Consider the following 7916-nt stretch of genomic DNA (forward strand, 5'->3'; position numbering starts at 1 on the left):
CCCCTCGCGCGCCCGCCCGCCCCATCCCCCTCTCATTGTCTCGCCTCGGAAACGCCTCGCCGAGCGAAAAGATAACGGAACCCCCGGGAGAAGGGGGTGGGGAGAGGGAAGGCTCGCTCGCTCACTCACCTCCCGTGGTCGTCGCCGCCGGTAGTCTGACCCGAGGAAGGCGCCGTCGCCTTAAAGGGACCTGCACCCGGCGCCGGGAGAAGGGGGTGGGAGCAGGGGAGGGGACGGGGGCTCGGGGGGAGGCAGAGAAGAGGGAACCGTGGAAAGCTCCTCTCCCCGAGGGTGCAAGGAGACCTCCCTCGGGTTCGAGTGATTTGGGATGGATTTTTTTTCCCGAGGGGGGCGGGGGGGCCCCGAGGGAGGGGGGTGGGGGGGCCAAGGAATGCGGCTCCGTGTACGGGAGCTGGCGCGGGGGAGAGAGACGCCGACTCCCCCCACCGACCCTCTCGCCCCGCGGAGGGATACGGCTCGTCACTTCCGCCCTCCCCTTTTCGTGGCCTTGCCATTGGTTGGGGCGCGTGGCACGTCATGGGCTCATCCTAACCCCTGCCCGGGCTTCTTTTCCAGTCAAGTTTGCCTGGGCCTGCAAATAAATAAATAAATAAAAACATTTTTTTTTTTTTTTAAATGAAATAAAGAATGATTAGCTTCAAAAGTAATATCTAAATTCGGGTTAGAAAAATGGGATTGCCAAAGGAAATCTTCCCCAGTTCACTTGCCTGGACTTTCCAGGGAAGATTTTGGGATTCTCCCCACTTTCCACTCAAGGCTTGTACCTAATCAAGAGGGGAAAAGATGCCACAGGCCAGATGGTGAAGGCCAATGGCACTAACAACTGTCATTGGAACAAAGGCAGCAAAATGGCACTCTTCCTCAAGAGACGTTCGGCCAAGTAGCCTTATGGTAGTGGCCATAAGTGAAGAACTTTTAAAGGCCATATTGAACCCTTCTGGATTCTGAAAAGAAGTCACACATGATTGCTTATCAGGGTGACTACTGCATGAAACTGCTTTGAAACCATTGTGAATAGATTCGGCAAAGATAATCGATTCTAGGAAACTATAGACTTCACATCTGTGCTTTTTGCTTCAATCAAGGCTGAGATGGATTGGCCCAAAGAAATTGATTAGTCCATGCAACACTGTCCACTTGTTATTTTCCCCAAACAAAAACTACCCTCTTTCCCAGGGAGTCAAGAAAATATGTCCTTTATTCTCTCCCGAGATGATAAAATGTTATTTTCCTTGGACGTTTAAGGATGTCGCTGCTCTTTAAGCAACCACAACCACGTGCGCCAAGCCAAAGGCTAAATCACAGTATTGGCGCAAGATTGGGGAGACCCAGAATCATACCCATTCCTTCTTTTACGTACACACTCCACTCACACGACCAGACTGTGAAAATGGGCGGTGGATGTAAGCATTCCAAATCATGCGCCCGTATACACGCTTGCCCATTTCTCATTCTGCTTCACCTAATTTCATACCAAAAACATATGAGTAATTTTAAGGATTCATTCTCGGGAGAACTTCATTATTGGAAATTGAAAGAATCGCTAATCCTTTTGAAAATACTTCTGAAGCCTTTCCAGACCTGATCTGGAAAAGCCTATGGAAAGATTATGGAATAACTACAAAAGACAAATTCTGCATTAAGTTCTAATTCTATTTTATGCTTTCCTGAAGTAATTGTAATAACTTATCATAATGTTATTTGCCTCTGAAATATTCTTGTTGAAACATATATGTTGTCGTGCGGTAAATGCCAACTTATGCTCTCTGCCAATGAGATCTAGCCCAGCAGACTGTACTGTGTACTGTTGACCAATAAACCACTGGCACACCATACTGAAAATGCATCCTGCATCCATTCATTCAACAAATATTTATTGAGTACTTGCCATATGTGCCAGGCACTGTTCTAGGTGCTGAGAATACAACAATAAAGCAAACAAAATCCCTAAACTCGTGAAACACACGAGTTGGGAGAGATATGCAATATTCACATAAACAAACTGTTCCAATATCTACTGTTAAGTAACAAATGGCTCCAAAACTTGGTGGCTTAGAACAAAAACAGTTTTATTATTATCTCTCATGGTTCTGGGAGACAATTAGGCTAAGCTAAGCCGTGCTCACGTGGCGTCTCACACAGTGGCTGGGGCTGAAGTCATCTCAAAAGCTTCCTCAAACGTCTGGAAGTTGGTGGCTGTTGGCTCGGACTGCAGCTGGGGCTGTTGGCCAGAACAGGTGGCTGTTGGCCTCTCGATGTGGCCCGGGCTTCCTCATATCATAGTGGCTGAGTTCCAAGATTGCGTGCTCTAAGAGGACCAGGCTGAGATTGTGCGGCTTTTTGCGACCTAACCTCAGAGGTCACATAGTATCACTTCCGCCACAGTTACAGGCCCACCTTGATTCAATGGGTGTGAAGAACATCTCTCAAAGGGGGTAGTAGAAACATCATATTGTAAAAAAAGTACATGGAATGGGAAATCTTGTGGCCATCTTGGAAAATAGCATCTGCTATACATTATACAAATAAATATATAACATGCAATATGGTGATAGGTGCTGTGGATGGGGAAAAGGGCAGGATTGGGGAAATTGGGAGTGTGGTGCAGGGGTGGGGGTGGAGAAATTGTTCTTTTACGTGGGGTGCTTGGAGGAGGCTTTGTCATTAAGGTGACATTGGAGCACAGACCTGAAGAGAGTGAAGCCAAGTTCAGGTTTTACTCTTAGCGAAAGTGAAATCATTGGAGGATTTTGAGCAGAGTGATGTGACCTGGCTATCATTTTTAAAGGAATACCCTGGCTGCTCATAGAGAATAACTGGTAAGGGCAAGGCTAGCCTCAGGGAGATGAGTTAGGAGGCTAGTACCATAAGCCAGGTGAGAGATGGCGGCGTGGGCTGCGGTGGGAGGTGGGGAACTACTTCAGCTGAGTGAGTTCGCGGTGTGTTATTTACTTCTCTGTGACCGATTTTTCTGTAATTTAGTTCGTGCCCTGGGAGACGGTTTTGACCCATAATGGCTAATAAAATGTGTGTGAGTGATGGCGCTAGGCCTGCCACAAAGGAATAAAGGAAGAATAGCGTGCAGAATGTGAAAATGGGAGTGTTGTGGGGACTGGCAGCACCTTTGAGGAAGGAGTTCCGGAAACAGGAGTGAGGATCAGCAGACGATCAGGGAACGGAGTAAGTTTTATGACATTACAGAAGGTGCCCTAACTACGCCACAGTCTGAGATGATTTCTCAACAGTTGGATGGCTGGAGGCCGGAGGAAATCAGGGGCAGAGACGTTTTATAACTTCAGAGGATTCGAAGAAAACTCTACCACCTGGCAACACTGGAGCATGATCTAAAAGACGACACAGTTAGTGCTCCCATTTCCAGGAACGTGTTCCCCGTGCCGAAGAGGGAATGCCCCAGTTAATTTGGATGGTGCTGGAACATGCTGCTGTCTTTAGCTAACACACGTTTCTAGAATGAAGGAATAGAACTGATAGCTGTGATGTCTCTTGTGTTTGAACCATCTTGATAATGATGGGTTACCAAAGCAGAAGAATAACCCGGATGGAATCCTTAGAAATCCACTCACATGTGCCTCTATAACAACAGGAAAGATTCTGAAAGCCAACCCAGCCCGGTATACTGAAGAAATTGGTCCCAATACTGCTGCTAAAAAAAACTACCCCAGTCTTCAGTAGTCACCTTAGAAAAACTGAATCCTCTCCTTATGAGTTTCTTAGAAAGAAGGTCAAAAGTTAATGGAAGTACCAAGTTGAGCCTTTCACAGTTAGGTAGCAGGAGAGTGTTTCTTTTCTACAGTTTATGGAAACAGTTATTTGCTTCCTCGGCTTACGGTTTCTGCCACGAGTTGAAAATTGGAACCACCTGTAGCTTAGAGAGTGTCAAGGCAGAGACAAATGATTTCAACATGTCTTCAAAAGCAGTGAGCCACGGGGGCCCCCCTGCTGTCATGTTGCTGATATACAGACACGATCAGTGACTGCTTAGGTTCAGTGTGAGGCCGACAGGTAGGTGTCAAGGTGAGGAGTGGAGGATTGTGAGGTCAGTCCAGGCAGAAAGTAGCTTTGTGGGACACAATATCAGCTTTCTTTAAAAGCGAGAATCCTGCTCCCTACAACACACACGCGGGGTGGTCGAAACCAGGAGCTCAAAGGGAGGTACACATTTGGGAAGACCTAAGAGCTAGAAGCAACAGTGGAGTAATCTTCACCATCTGAGCATCTCGCAGCTCAAAAAGATTGACAGCAGATTGTACTGAGCCTGGGAGTCAACGCGTATGGGTGGAAAGGAGGGCACCGAGATGCCTCACTTGGCAGGGAAATCATCACGAAATAAAGGGCAAGAGATGATCTACATTTGACCAGTGTCAAATAAACAGTGGGGACCTCGGAGGCTGCTGCTAGATTTTATTTAAGAGCATTATTTACTGCCTCCTGATGGTTAGAAGAGTTGAGGACTTTCCTAGGGGCCCAGAAAATTCTCAGGAGGTGAGAAATAGCTGGAGGAAGTTTCAGACTGGGATTCTAAAAGAAGAGTTTCGCATTAGCTTTCAGTAAGAAGCAATCGAAGGGCTCTGTCTTCGAAATATATTTTGCAAGAAATGCACGAGCGGCAACTTCATCAGTCATCGACACTTCTCTGTAAGTTGCTGTATGATTTCATAGGAGATAATAATGTAGTTAAACTTTGAATTAAATTATTTAAGAGACACCCATTAGCAAAGCTATACATCTAGGCCATTGCTACAGAGTTGAGCAGGCATGATTATAAAGTAATTGAACTGATTCCATAAAGCTTCTTGGAAAATGAATTGGATTACTTTATAGACACGCATGTTATGTGGCTTGTTCATTATAATAGATTGCAAAGTAATTCTTAATTAAAATGTCCTTTTTTCTCCAGGATACATTCTTTCCTAATTTAGCAGTGTTTGTATTTTATGACGGTCGTGGATAATCTCCAGAGCACAACTGTGGACATTAAATAACCTCCCGATTCATTCTTTTGAAGGACATGAGGATTAATATTATTTTACAGATGAGGAGACTGAAGTGTCCTCCAGAATTAAGTTTTAAAGGTCTCTGGTGTGGATTAGTGGTCAGACCCTTTTAAGTCTCTTACTGTTGAGCATGCACAGTAGGAGAAAGAAGTAGCAGAAAAGCCATTGCCTATGACAGTCGAGGATTCATTTTTAAAGCCTTTACTATTGCCTGAAACATAAAGGTAACGGTATCTGAAAATGCGAAAGCGCCAAGATTCACCAATTTACAATCATTTTATAGGAGGAAAATGATTTAACCTTCATTCATGCAGGAAATAATTCTCATTTCTGGGTTTGCATGTAAATGCATTGGTGCATAAGCGCTGAGAGTCAGTTGGAACATCCTACGGACCATGCTTCCTGGCAGCTTCTGATCTCTGCTTCTCCTATTCAGAGATCTTAGCCCTAGCCTAGAAAAGTGAATCTTCCACTTTTCTGCATATGAGGCCCTTGAAAATCTCTGTGAAATCTATGGATTATCTCCCCCAGAAAATGCACATATATACAATATGTTGCCAACACTTTAGGGCTTGAAGCCCGTTCTCGTGCCTGTGCAGGAACCCCAGGCAAAGAGCCTCAAGCCCCGGGCTCTTTGGACAAGATGCTTTATTTCCTGTCTTCCCAGAGAAACGCTGCATCTCACAATAATCATGTGAACATGTATACCCAAAGAACTAGTGTCTTCTTACCTTAACAAGTGGCATATGATGGTGATGATGATGACGATATACTAATTATTATTATACTAGTATTATTTTATTTCTTCCTTTATTTTTGTCCAAGATATTCTTCAATATCTGGGAAAGTCCAGGAACTTCTAAGATCTGAAAGACGATCATATAATCTAGCTGCCATGGCTCGTTGAATTAATACCACTGGAATTAAGGAAGTTATCTCTGATTTTTCAACCCTGCAAAGATTCTCCACCCTCCTGGGATCCCTCCCTACTTCACCTTATTCCTCGGCTGTGGCTCATTGAATATTTATGGCTCTCAACATTTCCCAGCCTCCCCTGCAGCTGTATTAGGTAGAGCCTCACGACAGGCCCAGCAAATGGGAATACGGTTGTAAGTGATGAGTCACTTCCGGCCCCGAGCCCTTGAAGGTTGGTGTGACTCCCCTCTTCTCATTTGGGGAGATGGAAGAAGCCTCGATTCCTGAGTCACCTCACGGAGGAGGGCTGAATTAGTGAGTTGCCCAAAATACACTGGGCTTTACCAGAAAAACGACAACAACACACCTTTAGTGGACTAAGCCACAAAGATTCCAGGATTAATTTATTAATTCACCACAGCCTAATTATATTGACTAATACATTAGTATACATATTAGATTTTTTGAAAAAAAGGAAATTACCCCATTACACTTTTATGGCTAAGAATGAGAGTCAGTATGGTTAACTTGATAGAGCGTGGTATTACCTACATTGCAGGGTTATTGTATTAGAGATAGAATATTTAAAATGTCGAGGATGATACCTAACATATTAATGATGCCATAAATGGTGGCTTTTATTATTACTTCTGAAGATGTCCTATACCATAATATAAGTATTTTATGGGACATGATAAAACTTGACTATACTCATGGATGACAGGCTCTCTATGCTGATTCTTTCCCACATTTTTCACCTTAAGTTTCTCTTCTAAATAGTTTGGGTCTTGGGCTCAAGCATCTTTCATAAAATTGCAGGAAGTAATATCTTCCAAGAAATAAGTTTATTGATGTTAATCAGCCAAAAATTTAGTAAAAAGCCTATTATTTTTTCTACAGGTTAATTAACAGAATAACCAGGTAACACGATATTGCCAAGTGCTAATTTAAGTGGTCTAGACAATTAAAAAATATGACATAGAAAACGATGCTTACTGTGTGAGATGAACAATATACATGCTGGAAAGAAAGAGGAAAGCTCTATACAGACTCAAGTCTTAAGTGGCAACTTCTTGAAAGAGATGGGGCTCAGATCTTGTCTTGGAGCATGGGGAGGACGTGGACAAACGAGGGAGAGAGAGAGAGAAGGGCATTCCAAGTAAGGGACAGAATGATCGAGGTACCGATCAAAATAAAACATTAGGTCGAATCATATAAAATTACTGGGTGGGGGTTCTGGAGGTTCAAAAACAATCTAACATTGGCAATTTCGTATTGTTCAACCTATTAAAAGTGGCGTTTGTGGGGTAATACACTGGAAGTTTCAACTATGTTGGTCATGTTTTAGTTATTTTACAAGCATTAGAAACATTATGTGGTAGGTACATGGTTCCTAATATTGCTTCTTATTTCTGTGGTTCATAAATATTTCCTACGATTTAAAGAAAACCAAAAAAAAAAAAAAAAAGTAATTCTCATCGTATAATTTAAGCGATCCCGTAGGTAAGACTCATTCCCTTTAGGAAGGTAACACTTAGTTTTCTCATCATTCTCAGATTGTCACCCTTTTCCCCAGCTTTTCTCCCAGTGTACCAGGGCACAAGCATGGCTTACGCGGCCATATGTCAAGGGGGAGAGTCGAGACCCCAAGTGCGGTGTTCCTCGACGCCTCTGGCCTTCGGGCTACGTATTTCTTTACCTGACTCCCCGCTGGCCCTGCTTGTGGTGTTTGCAGCTGGAGTTTGTGGTTCAAGACTGTGTGATGTGGCTTGAGGGCTGGTCTCCCGAGATCACTCAATCTGCCCTCAGCTCTTGGGCCCTCCAGGTCCCATTGGACCTTGACGGTAGTGGTGGGCGTGGTTCATTCTGCAGTCCTCACTACATTGTCACCTTGCCCCCAAAAGGTCACCCCTCCAGCAAGTTTCTCAGCCAGACGTTCAGCCATTGTGGCCCTCAGCAACAGCA

The 7916-nt window shown here is 44.2% G+C and overlaps 1 protein-coding gene across 1 annotated transcript in view; it reads right to left on the reverse strand.

Annotated features, from left to right (window-relative positions):
• The window catches only part of POGZ (pogo transposable element derived with ZNF domain), a 40413-nt gene extending 40012 nt beyond the window's left edge, over positions 1-401 (reverse strand). Inside the window, exon 1 of the mRNA XM_011377664.2 lies at positions 130-401. The gene's annotated coding sequence lies outside the window, so the exon portion shown is untranslated. The remainder of the gene's footprint in view (positions 1-129) is intronic.
• Positions 402-7916: the final 7515 nt, after the last annotated feature.

The sequence above is a fragment of the Pteropus vampyrus genome, unplaced genomic scaffold (genome assembly GCF_000151845.1).
Source record: "Pteropus vampyrus isolate Shadow unplaced genomic scaffold, Pvam_2.0 Scaffold319, whole genome shotgun sequence".
NCBI lineage: Eukaryota > Metazoa > Chordata > Mammalia > Chiroptera > Pteropodidae > Pteropus > Pteropus vampyrus.